A 23843-nucleotide genomic window follows, 5' to 3' on the forward strand; every position below is an offset into this window, starting at 1 on the left:
TGCTTTCTTATAGAACCCAGGACTAGGCACCACCCACAATAGGCTAAGCTCTATCCCCATTGATCACTAATTGAGAAAATGCCTTACAGCTGGATCTCATGGAGGCATTTTCTCGAGGGAAACTCCGTTCTCTGTGATAACTCCAGGTTGTGTCAAGTTGACACACAAAACCAGCCAGTACAGTGGCCCAAGTCACTAACCTCACCGTCACAGACTATGACCATGCAGTGGTCCACCTCACTAACAGGTTGCCCTACTATCAAATCAATGGCAAAACTCTCATTCACTTCTTTGTGATGATTATAAACTAAACCTACCTGCCTAGTAATGGTGATAACCTGGGTCTTCTACATCAATCAGCAATCTAGAAAATGCCCCCAAAGACAAGCTCACAGGCCAATCTGATAAAGAACAATTCCCCAACTAAGGGTCCCTCGTCCCAGGTGTGTCAAGTTGTCAACTAAGATTAGCCATCACAGATGGGTTGTAGCCAAAGCAACAGCATGAGCAGTGGATGGAAATATTTAGAGCTATAACGAATCTGAGAGGGATGGGTAGATTGCAGGAGGAAGGTGGTCCAGAGATGGGGGCTCAGAGAGCCTGATGTGAGTATCGGTGGGCCTCGGAGACCTTGCTGAAGAAGAACTGATTGATTCTGTAGGTAGTGGAACCTCTGAAAGGCTTAATGGGAAGGACTCGGTCAAATTTTCTTTCCTGTTAGCTTGGTAGGAAGGGAGAAGGGAGGCCAGGAAGCCAGCCAGACTCTTGCATGGTAAGATAGTATCTTGACCTTGGGTGGGAACGGGAAGCATGGGTCGATTGAGAAGATGAAATCAGTGATTGATTGATAAGTACACAGAAGGAAGAAGGAAGGATCTGTCTAGAGTACTGGTCAAGATCTCTGTGTAAATAATGGTGAGGGGGACACCAGTGTGAAGGAACAGAATAGACCCCTCTCTGGGAGCATGAGGAGTAGAGGGATCTCGGTAGGGAAGTTGGATCTTGGCCATCGAGGATCTAGGTAGAGTTTGGGAGAAGTTGGATGTTGGCCGTAGGCTTTAGAAGCACATTGGAAAAAAGAAGTCAGCGCTGGAACAGAGAGGATGGTTTGGAATTAAGATGCAGCACCTCGAATGAAGTGTTAGTAGTACTTACATGTAAACCTGTGGTTAAAACAGAAATGTAGCATTCACTAAGATTAATAAGACTACCCAAACGTTAAGAATGTGGGACAGGAGAAAGCCTTGCCTTCCCAGGCCCCATTGTACTGTTCAGCTGTTTTCTTTTACATTTGTATTTTTTAAAGAGTTGGAGGAAATACTGTAAAGAGATGATTAATGTTGCACATTATCAGGTGAGCTGGAAACCAAGAGCATAACTTAAAAATAACCTGCGCTGCAGCCTGTGATGCTATTATGCATAATTCTAGGTTACTTCATGCTCTGACAGTAATACCATTCGTGGGGGGGAGGGGTCAGCTTCCACCTTTTACATACATTATTTCAGTCAGAATTAATCATGCCTCCATCTGTGCTCCCGGCAATTAAAATATTTTAAGAATTATAAATGTTAAATGATGCTCTGTAAAATTTGGGAAAGGGGAGAAAGAATACCATTATGTGTTCAAGGCAGCGGCCATGACTTCCTTCCTTCTCGGCCTCTGTGGGTCTTTAGCATAACAGTTGCAGCCAAGTCTGAGTCTGGTGACTTAGGGGCTGTTGTTGCATGTTTCAGAGGGAGTCACAGATTTCCCAGGTGTTGGCTAGTTGATGGCAGGTGTGTGTGTGTGTGTGTGTGTGTGTGTGTGTGTGTGTTAGTGTCTGAGTCTTCACCCCTCCCATGCTTTCTAGTATAGTCAGGTCGCTGTTGGCCTTGTTGCTCATCTCTCTCTGGATGCTTGGGGCCAGCATGGCCTCTTTGTCTTCAGAATCAGGGCACAGAGAAAGAGCTCAGCAGGTACTCTGGAAAGAATAGCTGCTCATCTTAGGCTTTGCAGTGCATTGTAAAGGTAGAGATGGGAGCTATTTTGGGCGGTTTTCAGCCAAGAGGAGATTCAGGAAAACAGGCGCAAGAAGCATTCTTTTGACCTCTAGCCTGGCAGCCTTTGTATCATCCTTGAAATTGGAACCCTCGGTAGGTTTTACTGTGGAAGGGTGACTCAGCAGGAAGAATGAGTGAACCAGGGTTTTGACTTTTTTTTTTTTTTTTTTTTTTTTTGAGAAGCTGAAGCGCTGTCTTGGGTTCTGGAGATGATGAACAGGGGTCATATCCCAGCAACATGTTTGGCAAGTTGTGTGACCTTGAACAGGTCACATGAATGTGGGCCTTACTACCCTAGAGTAGTGTGACCGGTTACTCGGGTATAATGTATTTTGAGCACCTGTTTCCACATCACTATTGTAAGGTCAGATGCTAAGAACTGTGTTAGTTATTTTTCTGTTGCTGTGATAAAACAGCCAGGACCAGTGCAACTTAAGGAAGGAAGAGTATATTTAGGCTTAGGGTTTCAGAAGGATTTAAGGGTTGGTGATGGCAGAGTGGAGGCATGGTAGCTGGAGAAGAATGCTAAGAGCTTCCATCTGCAAACTGAAAGCTCAAGCCAGAGACAGCCACTGGAAAGGGTTTTGGGGCCTAAAGTTTAGACTCAACCTCCTGTAGATGTTGCTTCTATTTCCTCAGATGATGGGATGAGATGAGCTGGGCTGAGCCCAGAGCACTTATTTCTCTTAACTATCTCTAGGCCTAGTCCTGCAAAGCTTCTAGCCTCCATACAATCCAATCTTTCAAGCTGTACAGATGGTTGTGAGCCTTCATGTAGTTGTTGGGAATTGAAATTTAGGACCTCTGCTCACTCTGGTCAACCCTGCTAGCTCTGTTCGGCCTTACTCGCTCAGTCCCTGCTTGCTCCGGCCCAATTTATTTATTATTATACATAAGTACACTGTAGCTGCCTTCCGACACACCAGAAGAAGGTGTCAGATCTCATTACAGTTGGTTGTGAGGCATCATGTGGTTGCTGGGATTTGAACTCAGGACCTTTAGGAAGAGCAGTCAGTGCTTTTACCTGCTGAGCCAGTTCTCCAGCCCCAGGCCGATTGATTCAATCTGGCTTTTCTCTGTTTCTGACTGAATTGCTCTGCTTGGCCTCATACTAACTTAGGCTATATGTTCTACTCTTCTGGCTCATTCTCATTCTCTGGCTTGTTCTATCTTCACCTGTGTCGAGTTTGCTCTTTTTCTGCAATCTGTCTCTGTAAAACTGTCTTGGTAAAACTGCCACACACACCCCACATACTACACTATCCCCCCTCCTCCCCACTCTTAAGTAGCTTCCCTTTCCTGTGCAGTTCTCCGAAGAGTTGGGTATATCCTATCTCTGAGTCATTCTGTCAACTCTTTCTCTGATTCATCACTTTGTCTGCCCCTCGATTAGATGCCACTTTCAAACATGGCTGCTTTCTTCTACAAAGTAACCTTACTTTCATTGTTAGGGATTAAAGGTGTGCACTAAGGGTGTGTCTATACTCCAGCCAGATCATACTGTAATCCAGGGTGTGTCTGCATCCCAGCTGGATCACATAGACCTAGAAGGTTTTAGGATATAATCCCTTGCCAGAGCAGCCATGTTGCTGGATTAAAATCCTCTGTAACCTTCAGTGATATACTTTCTCCAAAAGGCCACACCTTCTAAACCTCCCCAAACAGCATCATCCCTCTGGGGACCATGTGTTCAAATCACGAACCTATAGGGAGCCAACCTCATTGCAACCACAGCAGCTGGAGAGCAGCTCAGGTGGGACCTGGCGTGTGGATAGTGCTCACTGGATGCTGGTGAGAAGAATCATTGATTGAAAAGAATACTCATGTTAGTGAGGCTGGTGGGGACATGAGAACTATCTTCCAATGTTAGGAGGACAACTGGGGACAGATCTGCAGGCAGCCTGTCAGTGTATTTATGCAAGTCATTGGAACGGAAGTTCTGGTTCTAGAAGCTTATGCCAATGAAATAATTGTGCAAGTGCACACATGTATATCACATAGGTGGTTACCACATTATTTATTATCCAGAAAAAAAAAAAAGGACAGGGAAAGTGTTCATTTCAAAAGGAACATGGGGAGAAACCTGTCACAAAAAGGAGCCCAAGGACAAGCATGTCATACGTACGGTATGTTCTACTATCATAGGAACTGAAATATTTTACCAGGAGTATGATGGCTAATCTTGGGGAGAAGGGCCTTCAGTTGAGGAGCTGTCTTGTATTAGATTGGTCTGTGGGGCATTTTCTTGATTGCTAACTGGTGTAGGAGGGTCCAGCCATCCCTGGGTAGGTGGGCTGGGCTTTGTACGAAGTGTATCTAAGCCTGAGCTCGGAGGCTTGAGAGTAAGTAGCGGTCTTCCATGGTCTCCGCTTCAGTTCCTGCCTCTAGCTCCCTGCCTGAGTCTCTCCATGATGAACTCTGTGGGGAAGTGTAAGGAACGGAAGCCCTTTCCTCCCAAGAGTTGTTTTGGTGAGTGTTTTCTCACAGTGGCAGCAACTGAGCTAGACCGAGTAGGCAGCTCTGTGCAGGGGGCAGTGAATGAAAATGAGGACATGCCCACCCCTAGAGGTATGGTTGCGGAGAAGGTTTTTATTGTAGATATGAAGGAGAGTTCAGCCAGAGGCATCTGGAAGAGTCCAGACTGAACCGGGCTGAGAGAGAGAGAGACAGAGAGAGAGAGAGAGAGAGAGGGAGAGAGAGAGAGACAGAGAGACAGAGAGAGACAGAGACATTTAGAGAGACAGAGGCAGAGAGAGAGAGACAGAGAGAGAGAGACAGAGAGAGACAGAGAGACAGACAGAGATAGAGAGAGAGACAGACAGAGGCAGAGAGAGACAGACAGAGAGAGAGACACAGAGACGACAAGAGATGAAGACAGAAGACCACAGAGTCTAGAGGACTAAGTGAGAGAGAAGAACCAAGAGCAGGGGACCAGAAGCACAAAAAGAACCGTGCGAGCGCAGGGCCCAAATGGCAGGGTTTTTTAGGAACCAGAAGCTGGGAGAAGGGAGGCGAAGCTTGCAGGCTGGAGAGGCTTAGGGTAGCAACAGGGTGAAAAGTGCTGAGAGAAACCACGAGTACTGAGCAGCCTGGCGGCAGCCTGTGCATAACTCTATTAAGTAGGCACTACAGTTAGCCATTTGAACTGAGTTTCTCTGGGAGCAGACATGAGGAAGCTCAGTGGACTGACAGGGGCGAGCGAGCGTCTTCTGTGTACTGCTGAGGTGAAGAGGAGCAGCCCACGCTTGCTCCGCGTAGGTGTCCCTCCTATCCACCATTGTCCTTCCTGTGGTTTAGAAGGCCACCATCACCAGGATCTGGAATTCCTAGTATTTACCTTGATTCCTTCAAGAGGGACAGACACACACATTTACCAACTTTTATGGTAGGGTTGTAATTGTTTTATTGCTGCTGTGGAGGTTTGACTAGGAATGCCATAGACTCACGTGGTTGAATGCTTGACCCATAGGAGGTGTGGCCTTGTTGGAGTAGGTGTGTCACTCTACCCTTGCTGGAGGGAGTGTGTCACTGGGGGTAAAGGCAGGCTTTGAAGTCTAAGATGCTCAAGCTAGGCCTAGTGTGGCAGTCGTTTCGGATGAAGATACAGAACTGTAAGCTGCTTCGCCAGCACTGTGTCTGTACCTGCGCGCTGCCATGCTGCCATGCTGCCATGCTGCCATGCTGCCATGCTGCTTTCTGTGATGATAATGGACCTAACCTTGCAACTGTAAGCCAGCCCCAATTAAATGTTTATAAGGGTTGCTGTGGTTAGGCTGTGTTTTTAGCATTGAAACCCTAAGACTATTAATGTTTTTAATCACTTACTATGACTAATTTATAAATTACATTTTATTATAGGTTTTGTGTGTGTGTGTGTATGTGTACAGGTAGACTTTGGTACTGAGGGTTTTTTTTTTTTTAAGATTTATTTATTTATTATATGTAAATACACGTCAGACACTCCAGAAGAGGGCGTTAGATCTTGTAACGGATGGTTGTGAGAGCCACCATGTGGTTGCTGGGATTTGAACTCAGGACCTTTGGAAGAGCAGTCAGTGCTCTTAACTGCTGAGCCATCTCACCAACCTGGTACTGAGATTTTTAGCATTTGTTGGGATATATTCTTTGGACATGGGAGTTAATTTATTTTTTAGAAAATTAATAGTTACAAAACATTTTTTTAAAACAGAATCAGTATAAAATAGCAGTTGACTGTTTTATAACTAAGAGAATTAGACTTGAAGTCTTGGCTAAACGAGGCTGAACCAACCAAAGGCCTTGGCCTGCTGGCTGGGAAACCACCCTCGGAAGCCGGCCCTGCTGATATCTGTCATGCTCAGACGATGAGATGACCAGATCTCTTTTAAAAAACCTTTCTCTCTCCTCATTTTTTGGAGGCTTGAAGTGAATTCAGCATGCCCATCAAACACCTCCCAGCTCCTGTCATTTCCCACTTCTTTGACATTTAGTTCTGACTGCATTCACTTCAACTTTGTTTGTTCTTTTCTAAGTTGCTTTAATAACGTTAAGTCATCCAGGTTTTTCTCTCTCTTCTCGGAGACTTTACTGCTGAGGAGGTCTGGGCTAAACCGTTCTTTACAACTCTGTCCCTACTGACACGAGCTGCCATCAGAGGCTCACACGGCTGCTTACAGGTTTGGCTGGCATCAGTTTTCCCTGCAGAGGAAGCTGTTGGAACTGTAGCATTTAAGTCACGTGCTATCCTGTCATCAGTGGTCCTCATCGCCTTGAGTAGTTCCCAGAACTCGGTGAGTGGAGGCCAGAGATGGCGGCTTTGGTTGGTCTCTTCCACCATGTGGGTCATGGGGACCAAACTCAGGTTAGCAGCAGGTGACTTCATCTGTGGAGCCTTCTCACCAGCTCTTTTACACACATACATTATGCCAAGATAATGCCCATTAAGCGAGTGCACACACACTGATTCTGGATGGTATTTGGTTGGTAGGATTTTTCTTTTTCTATTTTCTTTTGTACTATTTGTCATAAGGACAAAACATTTTTAATAAGGACAAAACATTTTTCTCAGTCTTAAAAAAAAATGAAGGTAGCCAGGAATGGTAGTGCATACCTTTAGTCTTGGTACCCAGGAGGCAGAGGCAGGTAGATCTCTGAATTTGGGGCCAGACCGGGCTACCCTGTGAGACCCTGGCTCAAGCAAACAAACAAACTTCTTCTCCTTCCTACGTTTCACCTTAAAATTTCTTATTGAACTTTTAAACATTAATTTCCGAAATCCTCTTTAGAGTTGTCTTGTTGTCCTGAATTGCAGAGTGACGGGTGGTAGGATGCTCAGCTGTAATGGATGATGCTCTGGGTATCTATAATAAAGGCCTGAAGGAGTAGGGGAGAGAACTTGGCTTCTCGTCACCCTCTCACAGAACAGGTTAGTAGGGCAATCCATATTATATGGACAGGCATAGGAATATATATCACAAAGCAAGAGAGCTAGAACATTGAAGCTTACTAGCACAATAGGCATGGGGACTCCCTGTGTAGGGGGGGGAGGTCGCCTCAGGCGGATGGAGACCGCCTTCTAGTGGAGGTAAGCCTGGGATACAGTGGCAGCTGTTGGGAGCAGCTTTCTTACTAATATCTCTTTTCTGCATAGGTACCTGTTCATTTACAGAAGGACAGCTCCTCAGAATAATGCACTCAGAAGGTGTGCAGAGGTGTTGTGGTCCCCCGCAGCTGTATTTTAGGTGTCACATCCAGCGCCCAACAGCAGTATCACTCTCAGTAGTTAATGAATGTGTAAAAGATGAAGTCATGCTAATGTGACGAGCTTTCCCACGGGCATAGGCGGGAGCATACACTCAACAGACCTCCTGTTAACCAGAGAGCCTGTCTTGGAGATTATAAGCTGGCAGGACGGGGCCTAACCTTTCTTATTTTATGGCTTGTAGATCAAATAATTATTTTAATTATTTTTGCAATTAACTGAGGAACAGCGTCTTTATTAGGGTATGGGTGTCTTTATTAGAGCTAGGTGGGAAGGTTGCGAGGAATGATGGCGTTTAGAACGCCGACTGGGCCAGTCAGTCCTCCCTGGAGAGCAACCAACATCTCTGTGTCTGCTTCCATCGGAGATTTGTCTTCGTTTGGTACATGGTCTTGTCTAGTTCTGTCTGGTTGGGAATTCACAGTCCTCCTGCCTCAGTCTCACAGATGTTGTCTTTAGTGCTTTGGGAATGGAGAATATGTTTTTTTTTTTTTTTTTTTTTTTTAACTTTTGAAAACGGGTATGCCTCTGTTTTGAACTATTTTGTGAAACTGAGGCTGGCCCTGAAACTCCTGATCCTCCTCCTCCTACCTCTTGCATGCTGGGATTACAGATATGTGCCGCCATGTTTGCCTGTGCTTTAGATTTTAACCTTGAGATTTTGGTCTTATGTATGAGTTAAAAAAAAAAAAAAAGACTGCTCCATGAGGAAGGATCCAATCGATGTCTTTCAAAGCTTTATCTCTACTTAAGTGTATGTGTCTGCATGAGTGTGAGTGTGCCAAGGGCCTGTGGGAGCCCTTGGAAGCCAGAAGAGAGTGTGAGAGCCCCTGGAAATGTAGATACCAGCACTTGTGAGCTGCCATCTATTGAACTCAAGGCCTGTGCATTGAGCTGTGAGTGGCTGTATACTGGCTAGTCCCTGTCTCAATGGATGTGAAGACTGAAAGAAGTGGCCCACGTAACACACCCTGCCTTGTCTACCTAAATGGTCAGTGTATACCGTTTCTTCCTAAGCCCTCACAGCTGGGATAATTTCCCTGTGTTGGTAGTCCACAGTGCGTGTGTGTGTGTGTGTGTGTGTGTGTGTGTGTGTGTGTGTGTCGGCGGCCTTTATTTTTGTCTAACCCTGGGTGATCTGGGACTAGAGGTGGCTGTCTGCTGGGCCCAGTGCTATGCACTGGAAATGACTGGAAAGTGGGCACTGGGCTTCACTCCCATTAGGCCGTCAGCAGAACGGAAGATTACCGTGGATTGGGGTCCTTTCTGTTACAAAGCACTTTTTGTAGAGGGTGGGGTATAAATTCCAGTGTAAAAATGTTAATCCCAGTATCAGCCACTTGAGCTTTATTAGATCTGCTGGAGGCAGATTTACCCACACAGTAATCCCCTCTCTCCTCCCAGGGAATGGGCAGAAGGCAGGTGAAGGCTCTCTCTGTGTTGATGCTAGGGCCTGGGACCTTCTTTAGGTTCTCATGAGGTGGCTAATGAGACATCTTCTAGGCAGGGGGTGCTCCCCTTCCCTGCCTTCACTAAGTCTTTCCTGTCCGTTAAACTTCCTATTCCTTAGGACACTCTCTAGACAGCCCCCATTTCTACCCTTGCTCTCTGCAAGATTGTCCCATGTCCTCCTGCCTTTGAGGTGTCCATGCTAGGTGACAGTGGACCTGAGGACATGTCCCTTGGACCTTGGTTCCTTGCCCCTTCTTGCCTTGCTCTGGAAGCTGTCCCTAGTTTAGCACTCAGCTGCTGATCTTCGTTTTCTCTCTCACTCTTGAGATTCTCTCTCTTTAGCCCCAACAGGCTTAGAACTTGCTCTGCGGAGCAGGCTGGCCTTGAACTCAGAGAGATCCACCTGCCTCTGCCTCCCGGGTGCTGGGCTTAAAGGTGTGCACCACTGGACTGGTTTTCATCTTTGTTGAGATTGATACTTGTTTCCTACATAGCAAACAGGCTCCTTAATTTTAATTTAAGGACAAAGGGAAAAAAGGAGGTTAAAAATAACCTGGTATGTGTCCTTCAATGTTTTTCTGTTCACAGGCATATGCTAAATGGTATGCTATTCTTATTTTGTTATTTAGGTACATAATTTTTTTTTGTACACAAGTGTGGTATATTTTTACCGCATGCCAATTTGTATTCAAATGATTCCCAACCACTGTGTGTAATTTGCTCTTTAGTCTGTTAGGAGTAACATTAAATTTATAACAATTATTACTGAATTTTAGGTATTGTGATTAAAAATTGTACTTCAAGTTTTGATGAATGTCTTCCAACCATTAAACTTCATTAAATTAACATAAAACGACTAAATCTATGTAGCCTGTTTATCTTTTTAATAATCTGAGCAACCTCTGTGTTCTAGAACTGAGCTGGGTGCCAGGCGAGCCCCTTCAGGTCTAAGAGTCATAGCATTAAGGACCAGGCAGAACATGTGTGCACAGCACTCTGGTTAGAGTACACATGGGAGAATTGAATATATTCAGATCACACACCAGGAAGTAGCTGTCTGTGAGGGTAGGGTGTGTGTAGAGATGCAGGCTGTAATGGAAGAGTAAAGCTATGTTATTGTATGACAGTGACACTGAAGATTTTGGACACAAGGCCTAGGGACCCAGTTCACTTTGAAGAATGGTATTTTCCAGTATAAATCTAAAGTCAAGAAGAAAGGTAAACACATTGCTCTGTAGTTGGCCAAGTTTCTCCTGGGGTATGGGTTAGCAATTCTGGAGTTCCATTGTTGCATACGCAGGGGTTAAGATGGTGTGACGTAAGCAAAGGAGAAGGCTTAGATGTTGGAGACCCAGGTGTGGACTTGGGATGGGCTAAATACTGATCCACATAAGAGTTGATAAGTAAGTGTGTAAATGGGCTGGTGCACACACGGGAGTGATAGGGCCGTGCAGCCTTGACTCGCTGTCAGTAATAAGTATATACATCTCTTCCCTCCACTGGTGCCGGTCTCCGGTCTCCAGTGAGCCGGACTCCTTGGGCAGCATAATTATAGTTCTGGAGCATCTTGTGTGGCCAGAAAATGAGGAAGTGCTCCGAAAAAAAACAAAGGATGTGGGCATGTTGAAGGGAGGAAGGAGCCAACCTCAAGGAGCTCTTAACAGCCAGAGCTAACTTTAGCAACAAAATAAATAGTGTGGTACTGCATAATAATACAAAGCATAATATATGTATTCACATGGCATGGATTTATGCGAAGTCAGGAAACAGCATTCTTAGAGGAGAATTTCAAATACTTGTTGCAGATACCTTTTTCTCCAGGAGCCTAAGGCTGCCGTTCCCACCCCCTCCCGCTCACAGAGGCTAGACTGAGGCCGAAGTTGCTGAGTCCTCTAAAGGTAGAGGTCGAGAGGGAGAGGCTAACCTGGGGTTTAGCCATTCTGTGACTGTGTGGGCAGAACCTTAACCTGCTGTCTCCCTAAGCCCATAGCCCACTACAGTCATTAAAAATGCCAGAGACGTCCACTCCTTTGCCACAGCTCTGAGCTTGCTAAGGAGTCACCATGAGCTGGGCTCACCCTTCCGAGCTGAAGAAATGTGTCAACAAGACTTTATCACTGAGGTTCAGTGGTGGCAGATATGAACAAGGAACACCCGAGGGTTTGGGTCCCTTTGTGACTCGTGTGATTGGTGGGTACGTGGAGGTGACAACTGGTGGGCAAAGAGTCACAGGGGAGTGGTGGTCATACTTGGAAACAGCATCGTGTTAGAAGCCTTGGAAGAGTCTAAACCATAGCCGAAAGTTCAGCAGAGGACCCATGTCCCTCCCCAAAGGCATCGTTGACTATGGTGTAGGATTGGGTCACGTACGTTTTCATATGAAACACTTTTCCTAAATAAACTCTTGTTATATTGAAGGGAAACAAAAGCCAGACAAACCCCATTGAGAAACATTTTACAAAAACCCCGACCAGTACTCTTTGACACTATTAAGGTCATGAAAAAAAAGACAAGGAAATAAAGAAAAACTCCAAGATACCAAAGGAGATCAAGGAGGCAGAGGGCAAGAAGCTACAATGTGCGAAACTCTACCCTGGACAAAAACTCTAGGACAGAGGGTGTTAGTGGAAAACTAGAGTAACCCAGATGACATCTGATAATTACAAACGCTTAAATACTCACCCGGATGCTCTTGTTCTGAGAGCATTCAATGACGGGGAAACATGACATGGGGAGACAGAGATGACTCCTCATCCGCATTCTACTACTGAGATTTTACTCTCTTGACTTATTACACAGCTGCTCATCAATCCATCTTATTTTAGAAAGGACTTTAAAGTTGCAAACATCAGTGCCAGTTGCGCATGCCTCCCGTAGTACCACCCCGCCTGTTTAAAGAATGATTTCTTCTATAAAATGTTTTTATTAGTACATATTAATTATACATAATAGTGGGTTTCATTATGAGATTTCCATATATGTAATGAAATGTATTCTGTCTCATCCAGCTCCCATTTTGTTCCCCTCTCCCTGTACCACCAGTCCCCTTCCTCTCTAGACTCCCAAGGTGGCTGGTTGTTCACGAGGTTCCAGGCCCTTCGGAGTGGACGCTACATCTATGGTTGTACCCTGTGGAGGGCGGAGGATGAAGAGTTGGAGGATGTAGGTTTTGTTGCCCTGTCCTGGAGTGATGATAGGTGTTGTTTATGCTCAGCTGAGCATGTTTGACTGACATGTAGCTGTATCTGTGAACACGAGGATGTTCCAGGGTCTGTGGGTGTTCAGAAAATAATAGCTATCCTGGAGTCGAGGCTGGAGGGTGCCATGTAAGATGGGAGCTGAGGCAGTAGGATGCCCAAGTTAGGCTGCGCTGCGCTACACCATTTATCTGAGGAGAGCCCGAGGCCTAGCTGCACCCTTCTTCCCTTCTCTGGGGTCTCCCGGGGAGAAGGATGCCAAGGAGAGACGCTTTAGCTCTGGAAGGGGGCAGGAAGATGAACCACCAGAGACTGCAGTTATAGAGAAAGGACAGCAGTCACTCCCAAAGCCCACAGAGCTGGGGCTGTGCCCAGAGGGGTGGCCTTCCAGTTGCCGGACAGTGGCCCTATTCAGTTTGGATGCATAATGATTTTAAAACTAATCAGGACCCAAAGCCCGAGGCTGGAGACAAACACAAATATCTCGTTGGCCGAGCAAACATCTAGGTTTTGTCAGATAGGAAGTTACTGAGGAAGGTCAGGGTGATGTAATGGTGTGTGCTATGCTTTCATCCTTAGACAGATGGGCCCCCGGGGTACCATCTGCAGCTCCCTGGGCCCTTTGAAATCACTTCCTATAAATGAAATTGTCATAAGTCACTATTGAGAGTTTGGTGTGGTAGGCATACCAGAAGTACAGCTAGACAAAGGAAGGAAATTTCCACTGCAGCTAGCGGCCTCCTCTTCCTCCCTGTGCCTTACAAACAGCCCTGAGATGGATTATTGTGCTCAGTTTTCTCATATAGCATGTGGGTTGATCCAGTAGTCATCCAAAGTAAACTTCCCTCCCCCCTCCCCCCTCCTTCACACAACTGTTCTTACCCCACCTAAGCTGTATCAGCTGTTCTGCTGTTTTCAATTTTTATTGGGGAAGTAGTGTTTTTGTTTCTGGTTTTTTTTTTTTTTTTTTTTTTTTTTTTTTCCCTCTATCAAAGGAATCTATTTGTTCTGGGAAGTCAAGGGCAGGGGATGTTTCCTAATCTAATTCAGGGAAAGAAAATGTACAGCATCTCCTATGAGTGGTTGCTTTATGAGTCTTAATTGAAATTTCAAATAAACCATCTCAATAAACCGTTTCAGAGCTGAAAGCAGGGACTGCGGTACCCATGGGTTTATTTATGGAGCAGTTATTGGCACACTGTGCCAGGCGTGGCTCTGTGCCCTGGAAGAGAGACACAATCAGGAGGAAATAGTGAGGTGTTCTTGGAGGAGTGCAGAGGGTGACAGGCAGGATGAGGAGTCAGGACAGGCTTCTTGGAGGAGGTGGGTTTTGTGGAGCATCTCAGGGGAGTGTGTAGGTGAGGGATGGGGGTTTGTTTGGCAGAGGGAGACACCTGAGACCCAGAGCCAGCCCAGTGGGAGCCCAGGCAGGCATGGTGTACTTGTCTAAGTGGGGAAAGGTAGGGATGTACAATGGTCAAGACCTAGAAGAGGGTCTCAGGAAAATTGGCTTAGAATCAAAGCAGAAAGTTTGGGGCAGTGCCTGTGGCTGGATCCTGGTAAGGAACAGAGAGGCAGGGAGGTGGGGCTAGCCGCATCAAACCTGCTGGCTTTGTGCTTCTGGGTGGAGGGGGGCGTGACAAGTGTGGAGCAGGCAATTAAGGGGACCTGTTTTTGAGTCTTTTGTTGAGGGCCTTTCTGGGTCTGAGAATTCCAGGGCTCTGGCATCTCTGGGCTGCACACACCTTCTCTCTGAGGTCTTTTTTTTTTTTTTTTTTTTTTTTTTGGCTTGGGACAGTTGAGAAGCTGAGTCCTGATCTGGTCCCCAACCTTGTGACCAGTAAAGAGCACCGTAGAATAAGGAAATCGAAGGCTAGGGGACTGAGGTGTGGATGACTGTGTGGTCTGGGTGCAAAGAGCAGAACACACTCTAGGGCCACCAAAGAGCCAGGACTTGTGGGAAGCACAAGCTTGGAATGACACTGTTGCCTGTGCAGTATGCCTGGTAGTGGAGCATAGTGGTAGGGGAGCTGGGGTGGGCATGGTGTGGTGAATGGCAGCCGCTGTGACTTCGTGGGTTGGACACAGCAGTAAGTGCTTTCGAGTGTCGGCTAGGTCAACAGCACCCCGAATGGTTTATCCCCATCTACATAGAGGCCCAGCCAGGGGACAAAACTGCTCCAGGTTACATGGTGAGTCCAAAAATGGAGTTGGGATGGTAATCCAGATTGTCCCCTGTGCTCTTGTTCCTTGCAGGAGCTGACTGTTGGGCACAGAGGAAGGACAGGAGAGAGAGCTGAGACATAAGGACCACTGTACCGCGTTTCTTCCTTCCATGAATGAGAAGATACCAGAGATAGGTGGGTGTCAGCTTCGCGTCGGGTTGAAGGGTGATGTGACTGTGCTGTGCGTAGGAAAGCACTGAAGGAGCAACAGTTTTCACGTGTGGCCTGAGGTAAAGCGGGCTGGAGAAGTTCCTGTTTGAGCTGGTGCTTCCTTGGCTGAGCGGGCGAGCTCATGTTCAGAGAGCAGGGTTCCAGTGGCCCCTGGAAGAGTTCTGTTCGGACATTGCTGGCAGTGATGGCCAAGAACCGTGCGAGTGTGCACCCATGCCACTCAACCAACTGTAGGCTTGTTAACGGTAAAGTTTGTTTCTGTCTTCGACATCAAAAGGAAGAGAGTGGAGGGCGGGGATGACAGTCCATCTCCTGTCACAAAACCACCGTTTCCTTCGCAAAGTGGGTGCTTAGCAAATGAGTGAATGAATGCTAGCCATTTTGCCAAGTGCTCTGTGCGTTGTTTTCATCTAATCCTTATTTGGAGGGCTGAGGTCAGCACTGCTGTACGGACTGTACAGGTCCTGACTTTAAGGGATTAGACAAATCACCTAAGGTTGCACATTTAGAAAGTGGTGAAGCTAGTGCGGTTGGATCCTCCTGCTCCACTCCGGGAGCTGAAAAGCAGAAGGTTCTGGAAACTCAGTGTGTGTGTGTGTGTGTGTGTGTGTGTGTGTGTGTTGTTAATAGAGTAAGGAGAATGCCTAATGGGGACAGGAAGGTGGGAGGAGGCCTAGTAGTGAGGCCACATGGGTCAAAGTGTGATGGCACAGCCTGGCCTCCAGTGTCTCGACTGGGTACAGCTGTAATAGAACCGTCAGAGGGCCCAGGAGTGCACGCACGGTTACAGAGAGGCTTGAGTGTGTGTGGGAGTCTGTGCGACCTCCAGATCCCAAGTTGCTAGTGGATTCCTCCGTGACTGGACAGGATGGAGCTGAGGACTGTGCTAATAAGCAGCCTAGCCTGTTCCCCTTTCCCATGCTCCTCCTTTCTGCCACCTTCCCTGGGGACAGCTGTGGACCCACTGAGTCTGCAGGCAAGAACCTGATACTGGGGGGAGATGCATGGATAGAGGACGGAGGAGGCCTGAAGGTTTCTCTGCTGCCAATAGCAAAGCGTCTGTGTGAGGGCACATCACAGCCACCCTTCCCAGCTTGCAGACGGTGACAAAGGGAGACCTCGTGCCCTAGGGTTTCTTTCCTTTTGGTAGAAGTGTACGAGATGGGTCTCATAGGAACTGAAGAGTTACCGGCTCCCTGTGAACACTTTCGAGGGTTGTAACCTACAGTGACTTCAGTGGCGGTCCGTGCTATTTGTGGTCCCCCGGTATAGGTGCAAGCTTGTCTCAGGTACTTGGATTTAGTAAGGTGTTTATGGTGACACCTAGTCAGTTTATGAGGGATGTACTCCCTGGGGAGTTGCTCTTCTCATATTCCTTCATGCGTATTCTTTGGACCCAGCAGGAGTCATTTATCCTCCTGGTTGGAGGTTTTTTAAAATTCTGTGCTGTGCTGGGTCGGGGGTGGGGCTGTCTGAGGGGTGCTTTCTGTGAAGTGAAGGTGGCCGTAGCAGTAGCAAACAAAGTCTGTAATCATATAATCATTTTGAATACCTAAGAAGATGGCTGGCGGCAGGTCCTGCCAGGGCAGCCTGGAAAGAAGGGATTGAGTTGCGCTGCAGTTGAATTCTGCAGCCGTCAGATTCTCCGCAGTACAGTAGTCAGCTGTAACCTCCAGGTGTAAACAGACCTTCATCAGCATCATTGAAAAGCGCTTTGAGGAGCCAGACAGAGCTCTGTGGGACGCCGTCCATCAAAAAGTCATTTGCCGGAGCCTTGTTTCTGGCTGTGACGTTTTACCCCCGGTGGCTAGCAGGCTCTGTAGAGCTTTGCCTCAAGGAGAGGTGGAGGGTATCTCCGTTCATTTGGAGTCTGCTTTCTACAGTCTCCTTTGCTTTTCGCCAGCTGAGACACATTTAGAGGCCTGGTGAAAACTTGCCTTTAAAACAGGACTAAAGTAGCAGTTACTAAGTAGCCCTTCATTTTGTAAAAGAATTGTGGCTAATTTGGGGGCTATTACTCAGTGGTAAAATACGTATCCTAGCATGGATGAGCCTCTGGGTTGACTCCAGCTCCCTGCACCCCCAGGGCTAATGTTATAATGACTTAATCTTGGAATTAGTTAGTGGGCTTTTGCAAAAGGACCTCTGTTGTTGCTGTGAATCTCAGTCTCCTCAGCCTGGATCTCTCATCCCTGACACGGAGAATGGATTTAATATAGCTGTGACGGCACAAGGAGGTGACGCTGCCTGACCTGTTCAAAGATGCAAAACTGGTCGCCGTGAGGGTTGGTAGACAAGTAGCAGAGATAATGGCTTGCCTGCAGAAGCTTTTCATGGAAAATGATATCAACGGGGCAGGAGAGACAGTTCAGGGGCTCAGAGCACATGCTGACCTTAAATGTCAGTGCTAGGTTCTCTACACCTCCATGAGCAGCTTATGCAACTGCCTGTGGTTGCAGCTCCCGGGAGTCACACACTGCACTCTTCTGGACTCTAAACATAATTAAAAAATAATAAGAATCTTCCTTTCAGAAAGAAAAAGATTTTGAAGAAAAAAAAAAAAAAGAAAACCCAATATTGAGTATAGGAGAATCCTAAGTTTTATAAAAGTATAAAAATTTTATAAAAGTATTTTTCTGGGGCTAGGGTGGTGGTTCTTAACATATAGGAGGAATGACCCCTTCACAGGGGTTGTCTAAGACCATTGGAAAACACAGATTTTTTTTTTTAGCATTATGATTTATAACAGTACAAAGTTACAGTTATGAAGTAGCAACGGATATGATTTTATGGCTGGGATGTCACATTAACAGGAGAACTGTATTGAAGGTACACAGCATTAGGAAGGTTGAGAATCACTGGGCTGGCGAGATGGCTCAGTGGTTAAGAGCACCGGCTGTTCTTGCAGAGAGAGTACGTGTCTGGATCCCAGCACCTATGTCAGGCAGCTCCCAACTGCTTGAAACTCCAATTCTACAGCATAAATACCCTCTCCTGGCCTCCCAAGTTTGCCTGCATGCCGATGGCACACATCCTCAAGCACCCATACCCATAACATAAACCTTTAATAAAAAGTACTTTCCTGTTAGCTGGGCAGTGGGGGCACACACCTTTAATGCCAGCACTTGGGAGGCAGAGGCAGGGTGAATCTTTGAGTTCAAGGCCAGCCAGGGCTACACAGAGAAACCATAGAACAAAATAAACAAAACGAAAACCTAATCTTTCTAGAAAAACGAACATAATTTTAGATACTTTAAGTGTCAAAAGTCAAAAGCAATTAGTGAAAAAAACCGAACGATTCATATATTTTTATAAGCACTACTTCATGAGTTTGAAAGTTTTTCTATTTTAGTCATTTATTCTTAAGAGTTGTTTCATTGATTGTTTTAATTTTAAAATAACACATGCATACTTCAAATATTTGTATGTGTGTGTATGTACCTCTGTGTGTGTGCATCACATGCATGCAGGAACTGTTGGAGGTCAGAAGGGACATTGGGTCCCCTAGAACTAGAGTCACAAATGATACAGATGATTGTTAGCCACTGTGTGAGTGTTGAGAACTGACCTGGGTCCTGGGTACGAACAGTAACTGCTCTTCACTGCTGAGTCATTTCTTTAGCCACCCTGTTTGTCTATCTGTCTGTCTTGTCTGTCTTAGTGTGGCAATGTCTGTCAGAGTAGGCCTGAATAAAAGTAATTTTAACTGTGTAATAGGCAAGCCAGAAATGAGATGATTTTAGGAATAAGAAGGTTATGTTGCTGTCTAAACTACATGAATATAAAACAGTTTATGACCCCAACTATAATATATTGATTTATTTGGAATTGTCTCTGGAGCACTGTGATAGTTTGAATAAGAAATGCCCCTCTTTGGCTAGGAATTGAAACGCTGAGTCCTCAGCTGGCGGTACTGTTTGGGATAGTGGTACAGCCTTCCTGGAGGAAGTGTGTCCCTGGGGTGGGCTTTGGGAATTTATAGCTCTTTTCATTTGCAGTTCCCTCTCTCTACTTCATGCTTGTGGTTGGAGATGTGATTTCTTTGCTTCCTGCTCTGGTTACTATGCCTGCAACTTACTGTCACGCCATTCCTGTGTCATGACGGATGGGCTCTTAGCCCTCTGAAACCCTAAGCCGGAATAAATTTGGGTTTTTTTTTCCCTTTAAGTTGCTGTTGGTCATAGTGGTTTTTTTTTTGGTTTTGTTTTTGTTTCGAGACAGGGTTTCTCTGTATAGCCCTGGCTGTCCTGGAACTCACTTTGTAGATCAGGCTGGCCTCGAACTCAGAAATCCACCTGCCTCTGCCTCCCGAGGTCATGGTGTTTTTTAATTTCTTATTTTTAAAATTTATTTTATATGTATGGGTATTTTGCTTGCATTCTCAGATATGCGCACCACATGCATTCCTGGTGTGGGATGGATCCCCCTGAACTGGGGTTGCAGACAGTTGTGAGCTATCATGTGGGTGCTGGGAATTGAACCTGGGTCTTCTAGAGGAGCAGCCAGTGCTTTTAACGGATGAGCCATCTATCCAACCCCCAGTCATGGCATTTTATCAGAGCAACAGAAAAGTAACTAATACACTCACCAAGTAAATTTAGGAACAAAAGTGTTACTACTTGTCCAGTAGCATTTATTTTATATTGTTGAGGAAGTAACATCTTGCTATTTTGTTTGCCTGAGGTAACTTCCAACTGCTGGGTTCAAGCATCCTTCTGCATCTGCTTCCTGAGTAGCTGGGTCTGTCGGTGCATGCCACGATGACTGGCAAGAGAGTAGTCTTAAAGCACTCTCAACATCAGTAAAATCCTTGCTCAGACCCACAGCATTTGTATAGGTATAAATTACAGTCATCTATCTGCTGGCAACAAGCTGTTTGCATTTAAGATCTACAGAAATAGCAACAAAAGAATGAGGCAAGTCAACACAATTAGAAATTACAATATTTTTTGGATACCCTTGGAGATACCTCCCACCCTCTACTTTGGAGACATCTGGTTGCGAATGACAGTAATCCAGAAGAAGGAAGCACACGGCGCTTTTTGAGAGAGGGTTTGCTAGGTTCGGGAGTGGTGTGTGGATGAGAAGTTGACAGAGAGCTGCACTGTCAAGCAGATTGAGAGTAGGCTGGGTGGGGGGTAAAGCAGAAAGCTGGGGTATAGCTCCCCACCATCTGTGCAAGAGTGTTGCTAAGGTACCACGAACCAAACTCCTAAGGATCGAAGCTGTCAGAATGGTCAGATTGCTTTCTCATAGCTGGGAATGCTGGACACGGGACCGCAGAGTATAGTTCATATACAAGGCGTTGCAGAATGGTCTTTAGTTTGGGAGATCTTTCAGCTCTTTGATAAGAATAGGTTTGAAAGGAGTGATAGAGAGGCCCAAGTTAACCATCAGGAAGTGGACCTCAGGTGAAAGTACTAGGCTCAGGCTTGGTGAATTTTGAGTGGACGGAGGCTGACGACGGGGGAGTCAGGAACCTGGCTGAAGGGTATACTTAATCTCTTATGGGATATTTGCTGGTCCATTGGGACTAGAGGTCTACAGTCTTCTATAACAAACATTTTTTGAGATTGTGTGTTTTAGTTACTTTTGTGAAAAAAATATTATGACCTAGACAAGTTATATATAGAAGGAAGGTTTGAGCATACGGTTCCAGAAGGTTAGAGTCCGCCATGACAGGGCAAAGGCATGTTGGCAGAAGTGGAAAGCTTAGACTGGAACGGCAGGCGTAGTGATTTAAAACCACAAGCCTGCCCCCTTTCTCCAGTAAGGCCACACCTCCTAAGTATATCCAAACAGTGCTACTGACTGGGGACCAAGTAGTCAAACCTTTTAGCCTCTGGGGAATATTCTCATTCAGATCAAGCCACCATACCGAAAATTACTTGTGTCTGGAATTCAGAAGATGGCGTGACCAGAGACACTAAAAGGGAAACTGTCACCTCCTGTGAGTAACCCTATCAGCCTGCAGTACCAGAAACAACCTCAGACCAATCGTGGTCAGTGTGTGGCTTGGTGGATGTCTCCTTAGCTGATTACCGGAAGTTTGCTTTTGGGGACTGGGTGTGACTTGAAATAAGTTGGTGATTTCAGGCAGGTTTGGAATTCAGAGTATTGTTATTAAAAGGAATAAAAGCAGGCAGAGGTGGTAAATGACAGATGGTCCAAAGCCCCGCTCTCATTTGAAAGGATTTAGAGCAGTATACTTGGATCTGAAAAGAAAGAGGGCTTTTGACAGCATTTCAGTAGCTGTGGGGTTTTAGAGACAGTCCACAAATAAGGTATATAAGCATTATTTCAGTCAGTCCGTCTGGCAGAAGTGTTTCACAGACGATGAGAAAAGGAAATGAGGGTACAGATAGGGACAGATATTCAATAGTCAATGGCGGTTGCAAACACGCCTACCTTTCCTCCAGGAACTTCCTGAAGGGTGGACTGTGAGGGCTGTAGTTTTGCCAGGATAAGAGAGAATTAGCTAACGTTATTACTAAGTAGTTAGTTGGTGTGTTTGTGGCTTAGGTGGGGGAATATTGACACAGTAGTTGAGAAATCTCAAAGGGGACAGATGTCGAAACTGATAAAATTAGTGTGGGATTGTTAGGTGGCCCTGAGTGAAGAGGCCTGCCTCACTGAAAGGTTGAGTCAGGGACAATTTATGCTGATTCCCAGTGGGACAGGGCCAGCACGCAGAGCCAGCCTCTCATCCTTTGCAGGGGAGGGAGGCCCTGAGAGCCCCGCAGGGGCCTGGCCTTCATGTCTGTACAGTAAAGAAAGACTTCAATTTACAGATTATAATCTGCCAAATCCTATTTCAAGGAAGGGGATGGCATTAGGGCTTGTGTGCTTGTAGAAAGGAAGGGTTTAAGGGGAGATCTGTGAGTGATGTCTGGCAGGTCATTTGTTCCTACCAGGCCTCCATTCTTTCATGCCCAAATGGAAGAAAGGCTTATAGGAATAATCTTGGAACCCCCTGCTGGTTCTGAGTGGATGTATCCATTCTGAATAGATGAGGGGGGAAGAGGACTGAGCTCCGCCTGCTTGCTTTAGCTGCCCTCTCTGTGAGTTCCCACTGCTTTATGTGCTGCTGTTCTGCAGATCTGTTTCCCTCGCTCTCTATGATACCCATGAGGTAAGGCTGTCACTGGCCCCATTCCACAAGCACAGACAAGTTCACTACTGACTGGCTGACTGGGGCACATTCAGATATGGTCAAACTGCTTGTAATGAGGGTATCAGAGATTCCTTGTCCGTATTGACTAAGAGGTTTTTGTTTCTTGTTTTTGGTTTTTTTTTTTTTTAATTCAGTGTTTTGGGGACTAGAATTACTCTAATTTTTTTCTGTTTTTCTCACAGATGGCTTTGAAGTAAAATAAATGTAAAACTATTTATTTTTATTCATGTTTGCAGTGCTGGGATGAATCCTGAGCCCTGTTCATCTCTGGAGAGTATTCTGCCTCTGAGATACCCTCTCAGACCAAAGTCAGAATGTTAAAGACTGCAAGATCTTGAGTGTGTCTTTATTCTCATTTTGTGGGGTGACGATAGGGGGACAGTAAAGCCCACTTTAGTTTTCCCTTTTGACTTTCTGAACCAGTTCTGATATTAAAAAAAAAAAAGGTGTGGGAGGGAGGCATATTGAATTTAAATTGTACTTTTAAAAGTTTCAAATGAATAGAAATACAGTTTAGGAATGTGCCTTAATTTTTGAAGAAGAGGGAGAAGAAGGAGGAAGAAGAAGAAGGAAGAAGAAGAGAAGAAGAAGAAAAAGAAGAAGAAAATAATAATATATAATATAAAAATAATAATATATAATATGACATAATATATAATATAAAAATACTCAAGACTGGGCAACCCATGAATAAGTTTATTCGACTCCTGGTCCCTAGAGGTGAGTAACTAGTAGCATAGCTTTAAGGATCTGCTAGGCATTTGGCGAGGGCCCCTGTGCAGCATCAGAACATAGCTAAAGATGGGGCTGGAGAGATGGCACAGTAGCTTAGGACACTGCTGCTCTTGCAGAGCACCTGGGTTTTGTCCCCAGCTTCCACACCAGGCAGTACCTAGCTGCAGCTTCACTTCCAGGAGGTCCAGTGCTCTCTTCTGGTCTCTCTGCAGGCCATTCTCACATATGGTGCACATAAGCAGGCTCATGGAAATGCATGCATGCATATGAATCAAAACAAACCTTTTAAGAAAATAGTGAAGAGTATCTCGTGTTAGATAAAGCAAGTTTGCCAGTTTGGGTGCTTCTCTTCCCCTTGGGACAAGGTTTCTCTGTGTAGCCCTGGCTGTCCAGGAACTCACTTTGTAGACCAGGCTGGCCTTGAACTCAGAGATCCACCTCCCTCTACCTTCCAAATGCTTGCACCACCACCACTAGACTTCTCTTCTTTATATAAGGATCTCTCAAGTGCTGTCATGAAGTCCCCACCCTGAGGACCCCATCTCATCCTATTTTAGTTTCCAGAACCTCTTCTCCAAGTGGCACTAGGATATGGATTTTGGGATGAAGTGTTCAACATAGCCTTTAGAGGACATGTGTAAATTCTGTGTATACCAGTATTGGGCTTCCCCAGCCTGGTGAGTTCTGCTAGAGGGAGGCTGCTCTCTACCCATTTTGGACATCAGTGTGCCTCTCTGTGGAGGCCATGCTCACAGAGCCACAAGCTGTACCAGGACTCGCAGTGGGTGCTCCAGGAGAGAGCTTGGCAGCCACCGAGGGACAAGCTTCCTCCCACCTCTCTGTTTTTGTTCCCAAGCTTCATGAATTAATAAGTTCCCGAGGCTTCTAGAAGTCGGGATCCAAGAAAGAGACCCAGATGGTGAGCTGGAGGGGTGCTCTCTCTATGAAAGAAACAGGAACCAGACTGACTCCAGTTCCCTGTGACAAATACTCTTCTATTTCCCAAAGGCAACAACGTTCGGGGTAAACGTTGTCTTGTACTAGAGAGACAGGCTTTTTTGTAAAAGCAAAGCTGGATTAAAACAGTGGCATAAACCCCTCACCCTATC

The 23843-nt window shown here is 45.9% G+C and overlaps 1 protein-coding gene across 11 annotated transcripts in view; it reads left to right on the top strand.

Moving 5' to 3' along the window:
- Positions 1-23843, top strand: part of Tanc1 (tetratricopeptide repeat, ankyrin repeat and coiled-coil containing 1) — a 234393-nt gene that overhangs the window by 20263 nt on the left and 190287 nt on the right. For 7 of the 11 annotated variants that reach the window (XM_017319203.2, XM_017319205.2, NM_198294.3 and 4 more), the window contains one exon: positions 14686-14789. The exons of 2 other annotated variants lie outside the window; for them this stretch is intronic. The gene's annotated coding sequence lies outside the window, so the exon portion shown is untranslated. Of the gene's footprint in view, positions 1-6689; positions 12395-14685; positions 15071-23843 lie in introns of those variants that run through there. 2 more of the 11 variants (XM_017319202.2, XM_030251966.1) reach the window with 2 other exon arrangements.

This window comes from Mus musculus, chromosome 2, assembly GCF_000001635.26.
Source record: "Mus musculus strain C57BL/6J chromosome 2, GRCm38.p6 C57BL/6J".
Lineage (NCBI taxonomy): Eukaryota > Metazoa > Chordata > Mammalia > Rodentia > Muridae > Mus > Mus musculus.